A 24759-nucleotide genomic window follows, 5' to 3' on the forward strand; every position below is an offset into this window, starting at 1 on the left:
CTTACACTGTCTTTCAAAAATAATAGTTAATTAGCACATATTACTGAGAAATAGAGCTGAACTGGAGGTCAAATTATGTAAGTTAAATGCGCACACTTTATTTGTAAAGTGAAGAACCACTTGATAAGAGGATGACAGAAAAGGACAATTTGGTAAGAAGAACTTTATCTCAGTTCAATTCTTAGGGCTAAAAACTAAAATGTGTGGGTAGGACATGTATTCTTGTCCCACCTCCATGAATTATTACTATGTGAATTTAAGGTAGCTACTGATTTTCATAAGGTGTTTCCTCTGCAAGCGGACCTGTGACAAAATTTGTGAGCAAGTTTTTCTTTTCTTCTCCCTTTCTTCTTTTTTTTTAAATTTTCTTTTCTTTTCTTTCTTTCTCTCTCTCTCTTTTTTTTTTTTTTTTTCTGAATCAATCCTAGATGTCCTAGTAGGGAAATGGGAAGTCAATACTGGTCACAGTTGTGGGCAAACAGGGTTCGGTCCCACTTGAGATCTTTGGGAGTGTGCAAAGGACAATTAAAACCTCATGTCTCCCAGGAAGAGTGAAGAAGCTGGAGCATTTATCCACCAACTCCTGTCCATCACAGAGCAGGCAATGCTCTAGAAGCATTAATCCCTATCATTTCTGGGCTGTTCCATGGAGGTGAGCCTGCTCCAATCGCAAAACTCTCAGTCAAATGTCACACACAAGTTCTGGAAGCAGAAAACCATGGATGTATATAAAAATGGTAAATGCTAAGGACATACAGATAAGGTACTGACATTGCTTATACTCACAAAATCCAAAATGTTCTGTCTATAAAACAGGAAAAATGACTCATGGTCTGTCTGTCCAGTGCAAATATTTTTCAGGCATAAATAAGATGAATACTAAAATGGTTTGAAGGAAAAATTTTAACCAAATGCTATTTGTTATTTTTGGTTAAATCATTAATGCTATTGTGGTAGCAAAACCTTATTAAATTACATTAAGTTGTTCCTTCCTGTGATGACAAATATAGCATTTCCCATTTCATCTCTTTGCTAAGCTGATGAGAGATATACGTACATGATTGTCTTCCTTTTTTTTTTTTTTTTGAGACAGAGTCTCACTCTGTTGCCCAGGCTGGAGTGCAGTGGCACGAGATTGGCTCACTGCAACAACCTCTGCCTCCCGGGTTCAAGTGATTCTCCTGCCTTAACCTCCTGAGTAGCTGGGACTACAGGCATGCACCACCACACTCGGCTAATTTTTTGTAATTTTAGTAGAGACAGAGTTTCACCGTGTTAGCCAGGGTGGTCTCGACCTCCTGACCTTGTGATCTGCCTGCCTCAAGTTCCCAAAGTGCTGGGATTACAGGCGTGAGCCACTGCTCCCGCCCATAAGTGATTGTCTTTCAAGGAATTTACTTTTGGACTTTTCAATTTAGGAGAAGAGTTTTTTCTTAGGGTATGTTCAGGAAACAATTTCAAAAGACATTCTTGGGGAAGAATGCCTCAGTCATCTTTGGGTATCCCTGGTAAGTACTATATAATATTAAAGGTGATTGATAAATATTTGATAGATATATGAATGAAATGTACAAAGTTTTATATGCTAAAGACTTTAAAAGTGTGTACTTCTAAGTTTATTATTATTATTATTATTTTGAGACAGGGTCTCACTGTCCCCCAGGCTGGAGTTCAGTGGTGCGATCACAGTTCACTGCAGCTTCGACCTCCTGGGCTCAAGTGATCCTTCTACCTCAATCTCCTGGGTAGCTAGGACTACCGGCATGCATCAACATGTCTGACTAATTTTTAAATTATTTGTAGAGATGGGACCCCACCACGTTGCCCAGGCTGGTCTTGAGCTCCTGCGCTAAAGCGATCATTTCACCTCAGCCTCCCAAAGTGCTGGGATTGACAGGTGTGAGCCACTGTGCCCAGCCAAGCTTATTATTTTTAAAATACTTGATCAGTATTTTTTTCTGACCTCTAATTTAGTGCTAGTATTTTATAAGAACATTTTTAAAATGCCTTTTCTTATACTTGATTGATTACGATCAAAAGAACAGGCATGCTCCCCATCCTGAACAAAGGAGAACTTGCCATTATTTGTTTATCTGAAAGATACTGTTGACATTTGATTGTGTGCTGCTTAAAAGATTTAAAAGATTATTTTCCCACACCTGGGGAGATTCCTAAATCTCTTGTTAACTCAGTTGTTGTATGTGCTCACAGTAGCCTATTGTCAGATATGGGATAAACATATCTAAGTGATGTCAGAAACATTTTGGGATCATAATAAATTTCCAAGGTATTAATTATGGTGTGGTGTCAAATAACAAAATGTGTGTTGGAATGGATGGAGCCTAGTAGCATCATGGTCTTTGTAAGCAATTTAAAATTTCAGGCACGAAATGGAGATTAAAAGAGGCTAAAGAATAGAGTCAAGGAATCAAACATCAAGGCCCTTAAAAAACAAAAACCTGCCGAGCTGTTTATGATACATAAAATTTAAGGAATTTTTAGCTTGGACATAATACATTTAAAATAATACTATGAAATAATATATATATAAAATTATATTATATGTTTCAGGTAGTAAAATTTTCCAGGCTAGCTATCAACTGCACCATTAAAACTAAAACTGGAAAAGATATATGACGTACTTCAGGCTCTGGCAATATGCAGTGCATCATGAGATCGCTAAGAGAAGGGGCGCTCACAGGTGAGACCCACTGCTTAGATATCTGTCTACAGGAAATTTCTCATCACATAGGGATAAGGTCTGAGCAGGACACTGCTGTCTTCTGAGCTGAGAACGTGGAGATCAGAGATGGGGCAACTGAGTCTGAGAGGTATATGTTACAGACTGAACATCTGTGTCCTCCCGTATTAGTCTGTTTCTGCTGCTATAACATAAATACTTTAGACTGGCTGGCTTATAAACAATAGAAATTTATTTCTCATATTTCTGGAGGTTAGGAAATTCGAAGATCAAGGCACCATAAAGTTTGGTGTTGGCGAGGGCCTGTTTCTCATTGATGACACACTCTATGTGGGCTTACACAGCAGAAGGGGCAATGAAGCTCCCTTCAACCTCTTTTATAAGGGCACTTAATCCCTTTCCACAAGGTTTCTTCTCTTAATCTTAGCACTTTGAGCATTGTGTTTCAACATTTGAATTTTGGGTGACAACAACATTCAGATCATAACATTCTCCCCCAAAACTGATATGTTGAAATCCTAACTCCCAAGGTGATGATATTAGGAGTTCTGGCCTTTGGGAGATAATTAACTTATTAAGGTAAAGACCTCATGAATGGGATTGGTGTCCTTATATAAGAGATCTCAGAGAGCCTCTGACCATTTCTTTCCCCCTGCCATGTCAGGATACAAAGAAAAGTCCGCAGTCTACGATCTGGAAAAGAGTCTTCAATAAACACATAATCTGTCAGTACCTTGATCTTGAACTTCCCAGCCTTCAAAACTGTGAGACATAAATTTCTGATGTTTATAAGCCAACCAGTCTATGACATTTTAATTTTTTATAGCAGCCCAAACTAAAACAGTGATGAATCAAAGAGCGCCCCAGAAATCCATATGGGGTCTCCCACAAGTTTGTGGCTGAGGGCTATATTATATATGTACAGAAAGGATTATCTGAGCCTTACCAGAGTAAAATTCTGTAGATTTGAAAGCAGGGGAGATGTTAGTCATCAGGCAGTGCTTAGAGATGGGTAATAGGAAAGGACATGGGATCCTCTCCCTGGCAGAGTGGAGAGCTTCCTGTATTACCTTATCTCCAATATGGCACTATTTAGGATACAATAAAGACTGTGACTTCAGAGTAAAGATCACACAGACAAGTAAGATGTATTCCCCCCATAAAGAAAGCCTAAAATTAAGACTTGGTAAGATTTTTAACTTAGATAAAGTGCCATTCACTCCTTCAGAAGTTAAATACCGTGTGCTTTCTATAGATGCCCACTACCAAAATATAAAAACAAACCTACACAAGATAATCAGACCATAATTGAACGTATAATTTCAACATATACTTTTGCCATAAGGTAAAAACAACCCATATTTCAGTCGACAGATGAATGCATAAGGATATCATGGTATTTCCATATAATGAAATACTACTCAGCAATATAAAGGAAAGAAATACTGAATCCCAAGACAAAACAGGTAAACCTCAGAAACATCATGCAGAGTGAAGGAAGCAAAACACAAAGCATAAACACTGTATGATTCACTTACATGGATTCTCAAGAAGACAAAGTAATATAGGAACCCAAAGCAGACAAGTGGTTTACTAGTTTAGTTTTGTCTCATTTATTTTTTGTGACGGTGAGTATGTTGAAAGTGAAGAGCCACACAATTTGTTTTCATGGTTAAAGAAATGTTACATATCTTGACTACAGTGGTGAAAACATGGGTTTTATGAACTGAATTGTGTACCCCCGGAACTCATAAGTTGAAGCTCTAACCCAAAACATTACTGTATTTGGAAACCTGGCCTCTGAGGAAGTAATTAAAGCTAAATGAAATTATAAGGATGTGGCCTTCATCCTATAGGATTAGTCTACTTATAAAGAGACACCAGATTCTTATTTCTCTATCTGACTCTGTCTCTGTCTCTCTCTCTCCCTCATAAGCACACAGAGAGAAGGTGGCTGTCTGTAAATGAGGAAGAAAGCCCTCACTGAAAACTGAATCGATCTTAGATTTCTAGCCTCCAGAGCTGTGTGAAAATAAATATTTGTCATTTAAGCCACCCAGCCTATGATACTTTTGCTATGGAGCCCACGGTGGTGGCTACAATGGGCATGCACATTTATTAAGACACATTAAACACTGTTTTTCATGTGTGTGAATTTTATTATGTATTAATTATACTTCAATAAAACTGATTAAAAGATGCTCTAAGGACAGCACACTGCTAGCAATGTGATTGAATGAGAAATAAAGCCGGAGATGACTGCATAATGCCTAGTTATTGTCTGTATAGAAGTTCAATAGAAAGGATCGAACAACAACAACAATAAAACTAATCTGAAATTTTGGCAGAAGGAGGGAAACAGGCACAAAACGCCTACAATATCCAGAAGTTATCATCAATATATTTTACAGTTTGATAGGCTGTGTTGTGATGAAGAAGATGAATGGGTTTTGAGTGGTATCCAAGCTTCAGGATTAAATGACTAAGTGAATGATAATTACATTATTTTAAATACGGGGGACCACGTAACTTGCAGGTAAAGAGGAAGGTGCATTTATTTTGGGTCTAATGGATTTGAGTGGCCTTGGGGATGTTCAAAAAGAGATGCTTCTGTGGCACTGACTATAGAGCTTTAAATTTCAGGAAAAAAACATTGTACCTGCCTATAAATTAGAAAGTCATTAGCATAAAGCTGAGAATTATAATCATAAGAGTGAATGAGATCACCCAGTTGGAGATGCTAGAAAAAAGGAAAGAAATTAGCTGTGAACACATAAAAATATGAATATTTAGGAGACAGGCAGAGGAAGTCAAGTTCATGAAGGAAGCAAAGACAGATAAAAGAGTGAATTTAAAAAAAGGTGGTGTCACAGAAGTTAAGAGAATAGAGAACTTTGAGGAGGACAACATCAATAATGTCAAAAGCAGCTGAAAAACCTACTAAAAGAGTCCATTTAGATCTAAAACACATTTATTGGATTTGGCACTAAGAACTGGGAATGGCCAAGGACAAAAGAAAGAAATCCTGGGCTAAGACCTAAGTGATCTGTATTCACATCCTGACTCTAAGTAATTGCTGTGCAGTACAGAACAAATTCCTTTGCCCCCATGAACTTGAACACCCTCTTCTTCAAAATGAGATGATGAAAAATGGTTGTAGGAAGGATGAAATGCAATAGTGATCATGGGAACATTTTCTTACTTCTGATGTTTTACCCATATAAACTATTTAAGGACTGCTCTACTTAGTGAGAAAGGAATAATACATGAGAAATATATTCATTTTAAGTTCATCAATCAGGGGAACCTACACTATGCTGCAGTAACTAAATATCAAAATTCTTCATAGCTTAACACAAGTAAACTTTATTTTAAACTATATTAAGCTATATATTTTCAACACAAGTTGGCAGTAGGTTTGTGTCCACACATCACCCTATGCCATTTTATGATGCAATCACACACATGTGCCTTCAGGTTCACTGTGACACAGAAAGAGAAAGTTGAAAAATCAAATATTGTCAATTAAATGCTTTGGCCTGGTGAAACAGGTAAATTCCCTGATCCCCCTCACAGGATGGGTGGCAGGGGTGTGGCCTGCCTATTTGGTCACTGCTGCTGCTGCTCAAACCCCTGACGAGAAGGGGAACATAGAGAGCAACAGGTGCAGGAGCCCAAGCAAGCATGTGTTACAGTGTGCCTGCAGTCCATGGATGGCTGGAGTGTTAACCAGTTCAGTGGACGCTCTGCCTTTCCATAAGGGCAGAGGGCCAGTGTGACAGCTTTCTGTATCCTGAGCTCTTGTCCAGCGTCTTGGAGGAATTTAGTCACACACAGACTGAAAGGATGGATACACGGGTTTTACTGAGTAGTGGAGGTGGCTCTCAGCAGGATGGATGGAGAGTGGAAATCGTGATGGAGTGGGGAGATGATCTTCTTCTGGAGCCTGGCCATCCAACAGCCAAGCTCCTCTCCAACTGCCCCCAGCTGAATTCCTCCCAGCATTCAGATGTTCCTCCTCCTCTCTCTTTCTCTGTCACATCATTCTGCCCTTTACCTGTATGTCTCCTTGTCTCTTTGTCTGCTCATCTGCCTCTGGAACCTGGGGTTCAGGGTTTATGTGGGTATAGGACAGGGGGCATAGCAGGCCAAAAGACAACTTTGGGGCATAAAAACAGAAACTCCTGTCCCTATTTAGGGCCATGGGTCTTCAGGCTTGAGGGTGGGTCCCTTCTCGGGGGACTACCGTCTTCTATCCAGTGTTTCCCTGTCTCCTGTCCATATCAATGGAAGTGACAGGCCACTTCTCATAAATTCTATTGACAAAATATTAGATATTTAATCATTCCAATTTTAGGAAATTAGGAAATTTTAATTTTCCCATGCACTTTCAAGAAGACAAGAACCATAATTTTTATGGATACCTAGAACTCCTACTATAATACTCTAAAATAGTATTATAATTTATGGTGACTAGAAAGACATTAAAAAGAGATATACATACTTATGGCCTCATTCAATGCAGGACAACATTCAATGTCCTTAATGTTGTTCCTTACAATATTTAACAATGTCCTTCGACTTTTCAGAAAAGCTTAATCTTTCCACTTACATATGAGTTGACTGGTCATACAGAAAGATGTTATAGTACAGTGGAAAGAACATGGATGTTGGGTAAAATATGCATGCATGTGAATTCTAGATACATGTTGTAACTATAGGCAAAATATTCCAACTCTCCAAAATTTGTCATTTTATTTGCATAATAAAGATAATATATAAACTTCAGAATTTTTTGCCTGAAAATGAAAAGAGTCAAATAAAATTACTGAGTACAATACCTTACACAGAATTGGTAAAGTACTTCCTCCATTTACTGTTTTTTTTTCTCCCCTGCCACTCCTAATCTAATCAGACCCATTGGGTTTAGAGATGATTGAGAACCTTGTTTAGTACCTTTATCATCCACCTACAGAATGAGTTCATTTCACCTTCCTTGAAGAGTTGATTGAAAGTCGCATTAAATAAATGTATTTTGAATTTTAAGAGAGTTATACCATTGGGCCATGTTCCACCTTTCTGTAGCTCCAAAGGATGTACTTCATAAGCAAGAAGGACAGATTGTTATCTCTGAGATAGCGAGTTTCTGATTTAGAAGAACTTACACATGCATGCTCTTTGGCTTACTGTTCTGTGCCTTTGGTGGAACTGGTGAGAGTCAGACTACGAAGCCCTAAGGCAATGCTATCCCAGATCTTAGGCATCATCTACCTAGTCCACCAGGCACACTTTACTCATACTATTCCACATGCAGGCACTAGAAGCAGGGATGTGGACTGCATTTGAAAAATGTTTTATTACAGTTTGTGTGCTGCTTTACTTTAATTCCAATTTTCCCTGAAACCATATCAATGTCAACATTTCAATCAAAATTTTAGGTCAAGCACTTTAATTGTTAATAATCAGGTTGTTATCCAATCAGTTATTTTTTGTGTTACTGAATTACTGAAATCATGGAAAGGAACACTTATCTTTTTGTTGCAAAAGGAAATCGGCTTGCTTCCCATAGCTACTTCAGGTTCTCGTATAACTTGTTCCACTGCCTTATCTCAGCAGTGACTGTTGATAAAATGGCAAGCATCTTCTTAAGACCTAAGAAGCATGGTTGGCAAATGATGCTGCTTTAGTGGGACATAGATGCCCTCTCTTGATATTTGGCCATTTGACACACTTCTGACATCTGGGCTTTGACTGGTTTAACACATAATTATATATCTAAAGTTAGGAAGGAGATACTCAAAAGTAAGTCTTGCTCCTGTTTCCAAACACTCAGAATCAAGAATCAAGGATCAGGCATGTGCCAACAGACTGTCAATGATCTACATCAACAGTGATTCAAGCTCCCTGGAGGGAAATCACTTCTTTGTGTGTTTTTTTGAAAATCAATAATTTATATTATTACTCTAAAAATATAGTTGAAGTATAAAAATGCAGTTATCCCTTTTCATAGCAATAATTTATCAAAGTAACATATCACAAACTAAATAACACAGAGATTATTAAAAGATGTCCAATGCTTAAAAATTTAACCAATTTACATTAACAATTTTATGACAATATCACTTTCAATTTTGAAGGTGCAACTGTAAATAGAAACCACCATGAACACAAAGTCCAGATTCATTTTCACAAATATTTTTCTCGATTATTTTTTAAAAAGAGAAAAAGTAACCCACTCATATTCAAATTAAACTGGTTTTAAATTAATTGAAAGCTGAAGGGTTGATTAATAAGAAGTATGGACTAATCCATCTAATCCTTAAGCAGATTATCTAGAAATAGATTTCTGATGGTCATAGACTGCATCACAAAAATACTGGAGTGCCTATTTTTAAAAACATAACTGTGCTTTAAAAAATAAACAAAAACCAAACAACCCCACAGTATTTGTTAAAATATAATAATTCAAATGTAATTCATAAACTACATGCTTTATTGTAGTATTATGTTAAATGATAGAAGTTGATCATTACCATCTCTGGAATTGTTTCTAGAGTTGTTCTTTATTACTGAGCTATATTAGTCAGGGTTATCTGGAGAAACAGAACCAACAGGTTGTATGAGGGTGGGCTGGAGAGACAGGGAGGGAGACAGTAGAGATGAGAGAGACAGAGAGAAAGAGAGATTAAAGAGAGACCCAGAGACTTTAAATAATTGGCTCACACAACTGTGGGTGCCGGCAAGTCCAAAATTTGCAGGGCGGATCAGTAGACTAGGGACTCAGAAAACAGCTGATGTTGCAATCTTGAGTCTGCAAGTAGTCTGGAAATAGAATGCTTTCTTCTTCAGGGAACCTCAGTCTTTTTTTTTTTTAAGACCTTCAACTGTGGGGACTACTCACATTATAGAGGGTAATCTGCTTTATTCAATGTCTACTGAGGTAAATGTTAATCACATCAAAAATACCTTCACAGCAACATCCATACCAGTTGTCTGACCAAATACCTGGACTCCATAGTATATCCAGGTTGACAGACATAAATAGCCATTACATGGACATATCATCTTGTGTTTGTTGGTTAGGATGGTTTGCTATTTTCATTATTAATTTTTCAAGTTTCTTATAGGCTTTTTGGACTGTGTCAAAGCCTCTCCAAAAAATAAATGCCTAATTCTTGATCACATCCATGATAAAGATGAATCAGTTTTCTTCAGTGTGAAATTAATTAACATGGAGTCCATAAGGAATGTAGGCTAATCAGCTCTATAGTCGCAGTTTCATAATTGCTATGTGGTTACCTGGGTTCAGAAATTTCAACAATGCACAACAAAGCAGACTATAAAACAACAAACAGGAAACTCTGATATTGTAGATTTTTAATTATTTTCCTAAATTAAAAAAAAAATAAGAGTGATATCAAGATAGCAGAAGAGGGGATCCCAGCCTTTGTCACCATCAAGGGAAAGACCTTCATGTGAGTGCTATGGGCCTTTTTGTTGATAAAAGTCAACAATTAGACATCTATCCATCAATGAAACTATCCCTAGTGAATTCAGGAGTCCATTTAAGAAGCTATAACAACATAGTGGGACAAACATGTGAGAATAACAGCACAAAACAAATAGGAAGAAATAAGTTTCATTTTCCCTGCATTATCTCATCCCCCAGGTCTACACAGCACTGAGTGGGAATGCCCAATCCATGAGTTCCCTTCACAGGGAAAAGGAGAGAAAGATGAGTAACCAATTTCCCTGGCTTTTTAAAATATATTCCAAAGGATGCACTTTGATTATACTCTATTCAGATTGCAAGGGAAATTAACATAGCTGAGACATCTGAAGACAGCTAAGAACAAAGATGAAAGGCGAGGATTATCAGTTTCAGCTACATAGCAGGTCCCCTGACTATCTCCAGTGGTCTACTCTATGGAGAATCCCAACAGCATTTGCCACTGACGGCCTCAGAAGCCCTTACAGCTGATGTGCATCCTCTGCAGTTTTCACTGCTGAGGAACCCCCAGGGTTCACCATCATGGACTACAAAGCATTGCACCGCAGAGGAAACCAAGAATTTTCACTGCTAAGGAAACCAACAGCCAGCACAGCCTCTGTGGACTACTCACTCTTTACCACGGAGGGCCCTGCAGTTTTTCTGCCTTCTCAGACTTCTACTGTCTGAGCCATGCCTCTCCCTCCAGGCTCTCTGGAGCTGCTCCAGCTGGTGTTGCCAAGTGTGCTTTGGCCCCAGAATGCAGTAAGGTCACTGCATTTGTGTCTGCAAATGGCCTAGACATTTACTTGTGGTCCCAGCTCCCACTTCTGTATGGGTGTATGAAGCTGTCTCCTATGGCCACATGAATGCCTATCACCAGCCCCAATTCCTGCAGCACTGTGTGTGCACACGGCCAATCTAACCACTGTCAACAATCCCCACCACCGTGTGCTAGTTCATAGCTGTCCCTTACAGCTGCACACGTGCATATTTCTGGCATCAGCCCAAGGAGCTACTTTATGTACATAATGGGCCTAACCCCTGTTGCCAGCCCTCCCAATCACATGCGTTCCTGCAAATGGCCCCTGCAGTCATGTACTTGCTTGCCACTAGCCCCAGTCCCTGTAACAGCCTATGCAAGCCACAGGACCCTGCTGCTAGCTATGCATGTGCTCACAAGTGACCCCTGTTGCTATGTACATGCCTATAGCTAGCCAGCCCCTACAACAGAGACTGTATACACTACTGGCCCCAGTCTCCACAACCAGTAGCTCTAACCCCTCATTACTGAACCCAGAGATGCTGCCGAAGACCCCAAAAGACCTTACAGACACTGCAGACCCCTGAAGCCCTCACTGACAAAATCTTGCAGATTAATGAAACACTGTGATGCCATGGATCTAGAGCCTCTACATGCCTCCACACTTTGTGCCTGGTGACACAGCACACTCCAGCCAGGCTCCCACCACACAGGTAAATGTCTTTGCTTACCAAAGCAGTCTAAGAGGTCTATAAGAGGTTACTATTTATTTGAATGTGTAGACATCTATGCAAGGCTTCAAGAGTTGTAAAAAAATCAGAAAAACATGACATTACCAAAGGAACAAAGTAAAATTCTAATAATCAAACCCAAAGACATAGAGATACACAAATTCCCTAAGAATGATTCAAATAATTGGTTTTAAGAAGCTCATTAAATATGAGATACATATAAACAATAAAATCTGGAAAATAATACAAGAAAAAATAACAATTTCAAGAGATAGAAAACATTAAAAATAATCGAAGAGAAATGTTGGAACTAAAAGATACAGTAACCAAAATTAAAAATGCAATATATTCTCACTTACAAGTGGGAACTGAACGACGGGAACATATGAACACAGGTGGCGAACAACGCAAACTGGATCCTGTTGGGAGATGCTAGAGAAGGGAAAGCATCAGAAAGAATAGCTAATGCATGCTGGGCTTAATATCTAGGTGATGGGTTGATGTGTGCAGCAAACCACCATAGCACATGTTTACCCATGTAACAAACCTGCACATCCTGTGCTAGCACCCTGGAACTTTAAATAAAAGTTGAAGAAAAAAAAAAAACCTTAAAAAAATAACAAAAAAAAAAATGCAATAGAGAGCTTCAAGCAGAAGGATCAGCAAATATAAAGACAGATCATTTGAACCTGTGTAATCATAGAAGAAAATGGAAAAAAAATGAAAAGGGATTTTAAAACATCTATGAGATTTTATGGAACACCATTAATAGAGTTAATATTCACATTATAGAAATTATAGTGGAAGACCAAATGAGGACAATAAACTTGGTTTAAAAATATTGGGCTGGGCGTGGTGGCTCACACCTGCAATCCCAGCACTTTGGGAGGCCGAGGCAGGCAGATTACCTGAGGTCAGGAGTTCGAGACCAGTCTGACTAACATGGTTAAACCCTGTCCATACTAAAAATACAAAAATTAGCCAGCCATAGTGGCAGGTGCCTGTAATCCCAGCTACTCGGGAGGCTGAGGCAGGAGAATCCCTTGAACCTGGGAGGTATAGGTTGCAGTGAGCCAAGACTGCACCATTGCACTCCAGCCTGGGCAACAGAGTGAGACTCTGTCTCAAATGATAATAACAGTAATAATAATAATGGCTGGAGACTTGCCAAATCTGGGGAGAGATATGGATATCTAGGTACATGAAGCTAAAAATTCTCCAATCAAGTTCAACTAAAGGTAGACTTCACCACGACATATTATAATAACACTGTCAACATCAAAGACAGAGAGTTTTGAAAAAAAGCAGGAGAAGAGAGTTTCATCACAAGGGAAATCTTACCAGGCTTTTAGTAGATATCAATAGAAACTTAACAGGCCAGTGAGAGAGAGAGATAATATATTCAAAGTTTTTACAGAAAATAATAGCCAACCAACAATAATATACTCAACAAAGCTATCCTTTAGAAATGAGGGAGAGATATAGATCATCCTGTGAAACAAAATCAGAGGGAATTAATCACCACTAGACCTGCCTTTAAAGAAACGCTGAAAGGAGATCTTTAAGATGAAACCAAAGAATGCTACTTAGTAATATAAAAACATACGGAAGTATAAAATGCATTGGTAACAATAAATAAATAGTATCAGAATATCCTAATACTGTAATGTTGGTATATAAATCACATATAACTGCAGTATAAAGGTTAAAATACAAAGTCATAAAAATAACAATAGCTACAATAATTTGTTAATGGACATATTATATACACAGTTGTAATTGTGACATCAAAAACAAATAATATGTGGTGAGGAGTAAAAGCATGTGGCTTTTGTATATGATCAATGTTGTTATCAGCATATATACTGTTTTAACTATAAGATGTTTTATGTGAGCCTCATGATATCTACACAGCAGAAACCTATAGCAGATAAATGTAAGATAAAGATAAAGGGATCAAAGAATCCCATGACAGAAAATCATCAAATCACAAGGAAACATAGTAATGAAGGAAAAAACTAAAAAAGCAAAGAATCAACAAAGCAGACAAAAAGCGATTAGCAAAATGGGAGTAGTAAGTCCTTACCTCTCAATAATTATGTTGAATTTAAAATGAATTAAATTCTCTAATCACAACACATAGAAGGGATGGATAAAACCAATACTCAACTATATACTGCTTAAAGTGAGTCACTTTAGCTTTAACTATACACATAGACTAAAAGTGGAGGTATGGAAAGAGATATTTCATTCTGATGTAAACCAAAAGAAAGCAAATAATGCTATTCTTATAGTAGTCAAAATAGACTTTGTCAAAATCTTTTACAAAAGACAAAGATGGTCATTATGTATTGATAAAGGGAATAACTCCTCAAAATGATATAATAATTATAGATATTAATATATATGTATCCAATGCTACAGCACATAAATACATAAAGCAAATACTAACAGATGTGAAGGGAGAAATAGACAGCAATACAATAATAGTACAGGACTGCATTATCCCACTTTCAACAATTGATTGATCATCCAGACAAAAAATCTATAAGGAATCATTGGACTTGAACCAAACTTTAGACCAAACGGACCTGCAGACATTTATAGAACATTCTGTTCCACAACAACAGAATACGTATCCTTCTCAAGTGCACAAAGAACATTCTCTAGGACAGAATATACATTAGGCTACAAAATAAATCTTAACACATTTAAGAATTATGAAATTATATTAAACATCTATTGCAGCCAGAATTGTATGAAACTAGTAATCAAGAACACGAGGAAAATTGGAAAATTGACAAATACGTACAAATACACTTTTGAATAATCATTGAATCAAAGAACAAACCAAAACAGACAATTTTTTAAAAGTATGGATACAAATAAAAATTGAAATCACAATATACTAAAACTTATTAGATGCAGGAAAAGCATCTCATGCATTCTAAGAGACAAATTTATAGTGATAAAGGCCTACATTAGGAAAATAAGATCTCCAGTAAACAACCTGAGTTAATACCTCAAGGAACTAGAAAAAGAAAGAAAAACTAAACACAAAGTCCTCAGAATCAAGGATATAAAAAAATCAAAAAATAAATAGGGACTAGAAAAACAATACAAAAGTTCAGTAAAACTAACACTTGGTTTCTTGAAATGACAAAATTGACAAACTTTGGCTACATTAAGAAAAAAAAGAGACATGTCTCAAATATACCAAAAGAAATCAAAAGTGAAAGAGGAGACATTATGACCATCACACAGAAATATAAAGGAACATAGGAGACTGCTTTGAACTATTATATGACAACAAATTGGATAACCTAGAATTAATGGATACATTCTAAGAAAGCTACAACCTAACAAGAGTGAGATGAAGAAAGAGAAAATCTGAACAGACCAATAATGAGTAAGGAGATTGAATCAGTAATCAAAAATCTTTCATCAAAGAAAAGTCCAGGACCAGTTGGCTTCACTGGTAAATTCTAGAAAACATAAAAATAAAAATAAATAAAAAAAAACTAATGCCGAGTCTCCCTAGACTCTTTCAAAAATTAAATAGAACATGAAACAGTCAAACCCATTTTATAAGGCTAGCATTGCCCAGATACTAAAGCCAAACAAGAAAACTAAAAGAACACTGTAGATCAATATCCCTGATTCACATAAATGCAAAAATTTTCAACAAAATACTAACAAACCAAATTCAACAATACATTAAAAGTATCATTCACCTTGATTAAATTGCCTTTATCTCTAGGATCCAAAGGTGGTTTGATATATACAATTCAATAAATGTGGTACTCCATTAACAAAATGGAGGATGAATGATATAATCATCTCAGTAGATGCAGAAAAAGCATTTGAAAAATTTCCACATTCTCTCAGCAAAAACTCTAAAAATACTGATGTAGAAGGAATTTACCTCAACATAATAAGGCAATATATGTCATACACACAGCTAATGTCATACTCAGCAGTGAAAATCTGAAAGCATTTCCTCTAAGACAATGAACAAGGTAAGATAAGTGTCCTCCCATCCGCCTCTACTCAACATTGTCCTAGAAGTTCTAAGGAGAGCAATTAGGCAAGAAAAAGAAATAAAAGTCATCAAAACAGGAAAGAAAAAAGTAAAACTGTCTCTTTGCAAATGAGATGAATCTACACATCAAAAAATCTTTAGGTTATCTTTGACACCATCAAAAAAAAAAAAAAAAAGGCAGGGGAGAAAGAAAAACTGTTATCAGTGATAAATAAATAAGCTCAATAAAGTTTTAGGATACAAAATCAATATCCAAAATTCAGTTGTGTTTCTATACACTAATAATAAACTATCTGAAAAATAAATTAAGAAAGTCATCTTGTTTATTGTGGCATCAAAACAAATAAAATACTTAGGAATAAATTTAACAAGGAGGTCGATGAGCTGTACACTGAAAACTATAAGAAACTGATTTTAAAAACTGAAGAAGCACAAATAATTGAAAAAGTATCTTGTGTTCATTGATTGGAATAATTATTATTAAAATGTATATGCTACCTAAAGCAATCTACAGATTGAAAGCAATCCCTATTAAAATTTCAATAATATTATTCACAGAAAAATGAAAACAGTTCTAAAATTTACACAGAGCCACAAAAAACTCCAAATGGCTAAAGTAATCTCAAGGAAAAATAACAAAGCTGCTGGCATAATACTCCCTAATTTCAAATTATATTACAAAGCTATAGCAATTAAAATGGTGTGGCACTAAAATAAAAACAGGTACACAGACCAATGGAAGAGAATGAAAAGTCCACATATAAACTCATGTATAGAGAGAGAGTCAAGGAATTTTTGACAAAGGTTCCAAAATACACAATGGGGAAAGGATAGTTTCTTCAATAAATGGTGTATGGAAAACTTGAGAACCACCTACAAAAGAATGTAATTTGATTTTTAAACTTTACACAAAGTCAGCTGAAAATTGATTAATGAGTAACATGTAAAACCCGAAACCATAAAATTCCCAGAAGAAAACATAGGGCAAAAGCTCCTGAATTTCAGTTTTGGCTATGTTTTGGGGGTTTATACCAAAGCATAGATAACAAAACCAAAGATAAACATGTAGGACTAGACGAAACTAAAAAGCTTCCAGCAAAGTATAATAGCCTGAGACAGGAATATACATGGACTTATAGGGGCTAGCAAATAGCCAACCTAATTGGTCACAATCTAGAAGGAAAAAGATTGGAAGATTATGGGCAAAGAGATTCAGTCAATAAGCATGCAAATGGACATATGAGAATGGGCACAGAATATGGTATCTTTACATTACGTGATAACACCCACCAGACAGCACCTACAATGTAAAAAACACTTAACAAACAAGTAAGTTTATTTAGTTTGGTGTAGCCTTATTTATTTATTTTTGCTTTTGTTGTCTGTGCTTTTGGTATACCCCTCAACCCACCTCCTAAAATATGGCCAAGTCCAGTATCCAGGAGCTTTCCCCCTATGTTTTCTTCTAGAAATGTTATGGTTTCAGGTCCTTCATTTTAGTCATTAATCAATTTTCAGTTGACTTTTGTGTAAGGTTAAGAGCCCAATTACATTATTTTATAGGTGAATATCCAGTTTTCCCTACACTATTTATTGAATAAACTATCATTTCCCCATTGTGTATTTTTGGCACCTTTGTCAAAAATTCTTTAACTCTACACATGTGAGTTTTCTTCTGGGCTTTCCACTGTCTTTCATTGGTCTATGTATCTGTTTTTATTCCACTACCATACTATTTAGATCGCTATAGCTTTGTAATATAATTTGAAATTAGGGTGTATGATGCCTCCAGCTTTGATATTTTTCCTCAAAATGTTTCTTATTACCAACTGAAAGAGGAAAAAATGGGATGAGTGTGGTTCTTACAAGGACAGGCTCAGTATGTGAATCAGAGATAAAATTTGACTGCTTTACTGCATGCTCATATGAGTGGTCATGGAACCACATAGAGAAAAAACCAAACAATTGGCAGATATCTGGGTGGTATACACGGTCATCCAACATGGATGAAGAGAATAGTGGCAACCTATAGAATGGGACAAAATATTTGCTGACCATGTATTCAACTAATGGTCAAATTCAAAAATATATATGAAACTCATACAGTTTAACAGCAAAGAAAAAAAGGAAAACAAATAATCTGACTTAAAACTCAGCACGTGATCTGAATAGACACTTTCTCCCAAAAAGATATTCAGATGGTCAAATAAATATATATACACATATATATACACATATACACACATATATATACACATACACATATACACATATATGCATATATGTACACATAAAACAAATGTTCAACATCACTAATTATCAGTGAAAAGTATATCAAAATGACAATGAGACATCACCTCACACCTATTAGGATGGCCATCATAAAAAAGTCAAAAGATGACAAGTATTGTTGAGGATATGGAGACAAGAGTATTCTATACTGCTGGGAGGAATGTAGATTGGTACAACCATTAAGGAAAGTAGTGTGAAAGTTCCTCAAACAGTTTAAAATAAAACTACCATATTATCCAGCAATACCACTTCTGGGTATATATCCAAAAGAAAAAATATATATTGCCAAGAAATATCTCCACTCCTATGTTCATTGCAGCATTATTCACAACAGCTAAGATATGGAAACAGCCTAAGTGTCTATCAACTGAAGAATGGATAAAGAAATGTATGTATATCTGTGTGCATGCATGTGTGGTGTGTGTAAAATAAATTGAAAGAGATTTATTATACCACATGATTTCACTTATATATGAACTCTAAAGAAAAATCAAACTCATATTAAAAAAAGGAGAATGGTGTTTACCAGGAGCTGAGAGGTGGAGAAAAAGGGGTATTATTAGTGAAAACTTACAAACATTCAGTTATAAGATGAATAAGTTCTGGAGACTGAACATCCAGCATAGAGACTTTAGTTAATAATAATGTATTATATATTTATAATTTTCTACCAGAGTGTATCTCAAGTGTTGTCAACACACACATAAACACACATGATGTTTATGCTTGATTTTGGTAATCATTTTATCATCTATTATCCTCTATATAAACCTCAAAATATCATGTACACCATGAATATGTACTTTTTAAGCTTAAATATTATAAAATATATACTATGAAATACAAAAATATATAACTTTTGTTCATAACTCATACCTCAATAAAGCTGGAAAAATGAAGTTTAAAAATTAGAATAAGGTCCTGCTTGTAATCCCAGCACTTTGGGAGGCCATGGCAGGCAGAGCTCAGGAGTTCAAGACCAGCCTGGGTAACATGGCGAAAACCCATCTCTACCAAAAAAAAAAAAAAAAAAAAAAAACCATAAATGAGCTGGGCATGGTGGCATGTGCCTGTACTCCCAGCTACTTGGGAGGCTGAGGTAGAAGGAGGGCTTGAGCCTGGGAGGCAGAGGTCGCAGTGCACGAAGATCGTGCCACTGCACTCCAGCCTGGATGACAGAGCCTATCTCAAAAAGTAAAAATTAAAATTAACTAACTATATGAAAATAAAAATTAGAAATAAACAAAATTTAAAACTACACATTTCTCGATGCCTTATGTAGACTGGGAAAAACAGACATTAATGTTGACTCATTAAAATATAATTTCTTCTTTTCTTCTAAGGATTTATAGTTATCCTAACAATCCTCTTTTGTGTATAACAACAATTCTACATTTTTTTTTGTTTTCAGCTTCTATGTCTATTGGTCTTGGCAGTTTGCCTTATGGACTTCCCCATATTTTTGTGCTTGATATGTCTGGACCCTAGTCATCTTCCTTTCTTTTTGGCTATGGCTGTGTTACCTTTCCATTTACCATTAAAACTGGGCATGGAAGCACTTACATACCCCATTGAATCACCTGAGAGAAAAAACATTCCTCCATTTTCTCATTGTGTAGCATTATCCTGGTGGTTTCCAAATCCATGGATACCACCTGCTGAGTACACAATATGGCTTTGGATTTAGGATGTATGCTGTATCTGGAGGTTAGTGTTCCTTCTTTGCCAGAAAATGTCTCCTTTTCTAATTTAAAAAGCTGCTTGATGGATCTGAGAGGCATCTTTCTGAGGTCATTACACCACAGTATCATATATCATACCAATAATTTTGAAATATGTGGTATGCAGTAAGAACAGTAATCCATCATTGTGTACTATTATTGTAGTTCCTCTTCTGTAAAGTGAGTAATACATGGTACCTCATGTAGAATTCACTATACTGGTTCTGGCCAATGCCCATAGGGCAGGATAAATAAATCTCTACTTATAATATGTGTCTATTCCTTGTAAACTGAATAACTGGCTCTTTCAAACTGAAAGTCCAATGTAGTCAACTTGCCACCAAGTAGCTAATTGGTTTACTTGGTCAGTGGGGCCATATTGGAGGTTCAGCATTGGTCTCTACTTTTAGCATATTGGGAACTCAGCAGTGAAAGACCTAGATCAGCCTTAACGAATGGGAACTTATGCCATTACCCCATATAGCCTCTGTTCCACCACCGTGGCTATTGTGTTCATGCATCACAGTGCATCTCCTTAAAATGGTCAATGATAGAGGCCAACTGAGGTTGGTTGGCTAGATTGTGCTGTCTACTTGTCCAGTGTTTTTCCCATAGTATAATAGATGCTGTCTGGTGGGTGTAAACACATAATATAAAGATATCATATTCTGTGCCCACTCTCATATGTTCATCTGCATGCTTGTTGGCTAGATCTCTTTGGCCATAATCTTCCAATATTTTTCCTTCTAGATTTTGACCAATTAGGTTGGCTATTTGCTAGCGCCTATAAGTCCATGTATATTCTTGTCCCAGGCCACTATACTTTTGATACATATTGGATGACAATGTACACCACCAAGAGATCTTCCCATTGATTTTGCTTTCTATGTTGCCCTTCACGACCACTCATTAATTGGCATGTAGTAAAACAGTCAAATTTTATCTGTGATCCACATACTGAGCCAGTACTTGTAAGAACCACACCATCCCATTTCCTCTTCCATCACTTGGTGAAAAGAAACATCCACCTCCCCATATAAACACAGGTATAAGCAGAGGGTGAGGCACAAGCACAGCAGTAGTAGGTAGTTCCAAACTGCCTGCTTTTGCAGCTTACCTGGGCTTTTTTGTTCTTTTTATTATTAGATCCTGGCTGTTCTGCTTCCAATTTATGTTGATTCCACCTGACCTTATCACTTGATGGGTCTAATGGAGCTCAGCTCATAAAGAATATTTTTACTTGTTCTAAATTTAAATAAAAGAAATGGCCCTCTGTTCCCCGTCAGCCAATACATGACTATGGGCCACCCCTGGGAGAAGGTACAGGGCGGTTTCCTGCAGCTGAGTGAACGGAATAATAAAAGACACAACTGTGGGCCATCAACAGCAGATATTCCCAGCAGCTGTGTGTAGTTTTTCTTGCCCATGAAGAGAGGATCTTGGTGCAACACTACAGAATCCACTACAAAGAATATCTATTACATGTTTTGACCACCAGATTAAAGAGGATGGTAAAAATATCACAGTTTAACTAGTTGAGCAAACCTCAAATCTAAAGGAATTTGCATTTTTACTTAATTTTGAACTATTAACGGGAGCATATGGTGGGAGAGATGAAATTATATAAAGAAGTCAGCATTTGTAATGCATAGAGTCTTATATAAAGGGTGATGCATACTTCAATAACAGTAAAACTGCCATGCTCTTCTGCTTGTCAAGAATTTGTTTCAAAGAGAAAGCTCTTATTTTTTTCTAACAACCTAGCTTATATATATCTTCATACTTAATGCTTTCCCTGAACATGTGTTCTAGTATAACTTAAATGCCTTTGTCTCTCATTTCCTGAGATTTCCTCTACTTAAGTTCTAACATTCAGTCAGAAGTTAGCACTCTGGGCTGCATGCAGTGGCTCAGGCCTGTAATCCCAGCACTTTGGGAGACTGAGGCAAGCAGATCCCCTGAGGTCAGGAGTTTGAGACCAGCCTGGCCAACATGGCGAAACTCCATCTCTACTAAATATACAAAAATCAGCTGGGCGTGGTGGCAGGTGCCTGTCATCCCAGCTACTCGCGTGGCTGAGACATGAGAGTCGCTTGCACCTGGGAGGTGGAGATTACAGCGATCTGAGATCATGCCAATGCACTCCAGCCTGGGGATAGAGCCAGACTCCGTCTCAAAAAAAATAAAAGAAAAAAAAAGTAAAAAAGAAGTTAGCACTCTGCAAGAATACTATGATCCCATTGAGGATGGAGAATATTTTTATTTATCTATATCTACTCAGTGTCTATAGTAGTCTACTGTCTATAGTAGGTGCCATGGATTTTTTTTTTTTTATGATTGAATAAATGCATGTAGCCTTCTTGGCAGAAATGCAGACAGACACCATGTAGATTAACTGAAATACAGTAAGACATGTATATTACTTTCTGTATATTACTTTGGGACTATGAAGTGTTAGCAATGAGTAATCAGAAGCTATAAAGGAGGAAGAGCCAAAGCTGGATTAAAGCAAGAAAGATGGTTAGTTTGTCTTAACATTCATGACATATACCCTACTGACTGCTTTCACTTGTGTCTAGGTTTTACTTTAATTCTCATTTTTTAAAAAGTGTCGGCCGGACACAGTGGCTCACACCTGTAATCCCAGCAATTTGGGAGGCCAAGGTGGATGGATCACAAGGTCAGGAGTTTGAGATCAGCCTGGCCAGCATGGTGAAACCTGGTCTTAAACAAAACAAAAAAAATTAGCTGGGCATGGTGCCGTGCGCCTGTCGTCCCACCTACTCAGGAGGCTGAGGCAGGAGAATGGCTTGAACCTGGCAGGTGGAGGTTGCAGTGAGCCAAGATTGCACCACTGCACTCCAGCCTGGGTGACAGAGTGAGACTCCATCTCAAAAATAAAAATAAAAATAAAAAATAACAAAAAGTGTATTTTTCTTGTGAGAAAAAGAAAAGATAAAGGTGAAAAATATAGGAAATAGATGACAAAAACTAGAATATATACTCTATATAATGTCTGAATCTGACATAATATCCTAGAAGTTCTTATTTTAAACTTGAATAGCAGTTTAATAGTTCATGTATTCCACAGTTTGGATGGAGAAAACTCAGTATTTATTTCACATGTTTAACTTTCACCCCTCGTAGCTTTCATTGCAGTGTTCACATTTGGCATTTGGAATACATACTTCCCTTGCTAGGATATTCAGATTGACTGCAGCTCATTGGTTGTTTACACCTAGATTGCTAGTTTTGTTAGCTGATTAGTGCTAGCATTATGACATTTCACTCTCATGTTTTTGTTGTTTTGTTTGTTTGTTTGTTTAGACAGAGTCTCACTCTGTTGCCCAGGCTGTAGTACAGTGGAGCAATCAGAGCTCACTGCAGCCTCAACCTCTCAGGCTCAAGTGATCTTCCCACCTCACCCTTCCAAGTAGCTGGGGCTCCAGGGGTGCACCACCATACCTGGCTAATTTCTTATTTTATCTTTAGTGGAGATGGGGTCTTGCTATTTTGCCCAGACTGGTCTCAAACTCGTAGCCCCACGTGATCTTCCTGCCTCAGCCTCCCAAAGTATTCAGATTACAGGTGTGAACCACTATGCCTGGCCTAGCCTCCTTTTCTCTAACAGTTCTTCTCTTTCATTGCATCCTCTGTTATCTTAACCATTGTCAATTTTTACCTTAGTAACATACATACACAATGTATTGATTGCCAAATATTTTTCGGGATAATACTAGTTGTACACTTTTCAAGTATTTAAACTTTTTACTAAAACACCCCCAAATGTTTAAATCATGTACAATTGTTAAATTTGTTAAATAAAAAGACAAAGTACTTTGTAAGGATTTTTACAAAATCCTTATAAACAATCTTCAAATACTCTTAAAATGTTGTGAAGTTGCACATGATGGGAATTTTAGGATTTTTTTAAAAAAATGAAATAAATACTTAGCATGGAAAACGTTTCTAATCAGTAGTCATTGCCTAGCTGGTGACTATCACTGTCCATAAATTTTCATAAATCTATGAGTTTGATTTTCCACTATGTGTGCATGAGTTATGTGGAGGTGTAATCATGTGATAACCACACCCAGATGAGCTAATCATTGTGTATACCTACGAATGATTTAGAAAGAATTCAAGCTAGAATGTAGTGAAGATATAATGAAATGAGAGTCTAAACAGAAGGGGATAGACTGAAAATGAAGTTCAAGAAAAATATAACTTTGCAGCTGTACAGCTCAAGTTAAATTCACACATTGGATAATTTCTAAGCTATACTTAGTATTATACTAACACTACTTACTGTGTTCCAGGGATATATGGCAACACAGTCAGGCACAAACGATAATATGGAAACTGTCCCCAAGATGTTTACGATCCTTTGGGAAAGAAAACATGTTGAGATAAATCAGGATATGCTGCTTCTTCTGTTATAAAATTCTATAAGCAAATAAATATCAGACTCATTGTTCAGTGAGACTGGTTTTGATTGAAGAACCTAATAGGACTTCCCAAATAAGTTGATCATTAGAATGGGTTATGATTTATGAATAGTCTTTCTACAGATGGCACGGTCTAGAGAGCCAATTCCAGGCAGAAAAAAGGATAACCAGTGACATAGGGATGCAATCTTCACAAAATTTAGAAACTATTTTGAAGACAAAAATTAACAGATGTTGGCAAATATGTGGAGAAAAGGAAATGCTTGTAAACTGTTGGTAGGAATGTAAATTAGTGTAACCCCTATGGAAAACAGTATGGAGATTTCTCAAATAATTAAAAATAGAATTACCATTCAACCCAGAAATTCCACTAAGGGGCTTCCACCAAAGGAAAAGAAATCACTCTATCAAAATGGTACTTACACTCATGGCTTATCACTGCACTATTCACAATAGTAAAGTAATAGAATCAACCTAGGTACCCACAATGGTGGGTTATATAAAGAAAATGTGGCATATATACACAAGAGAATACTATGCAGCCATAAAAAAATTGAAATTATGTCCTTTTC

General features: G+C 36.8%; 1 long non-coding RNA gene across 1 annotated transcript in view; it reads right to left on the reverse strand.

Annotated features, from left to right (window-relative positions):
* The window catches only part of LOC135968715 (uncharacterized), a 178116-nt gene extending 153983 nt beyond the window's left edge, over positions 1–24133 (reverse strand). Inside the window, exon 1 of the long non-coding RNA XR_010583661.1 lies at positions 24049–24133. This is a non-coding gene — a long non-coding RNA (uncharacterized lncRNA). The remainder of the gene's footprint in view (positions 1–24048) is intronic.
* Positions 24134–24759: the final 626 nt, after the last annotated feature.

The sequence above is a fragment of the Macaca fascicularis genome, chromosome 20 (assembly GCF_037993035.2).
Source record: "Macaca fascicularis isolate 582-1 chromosome 20, T2T-MFA8v1.1".
Lineage (NCBI taxonomy): Eukaryota > Metazoa > Chordata > Mammalia > Primates > Cercopithecidae > Macaca > Macaca fascicularis.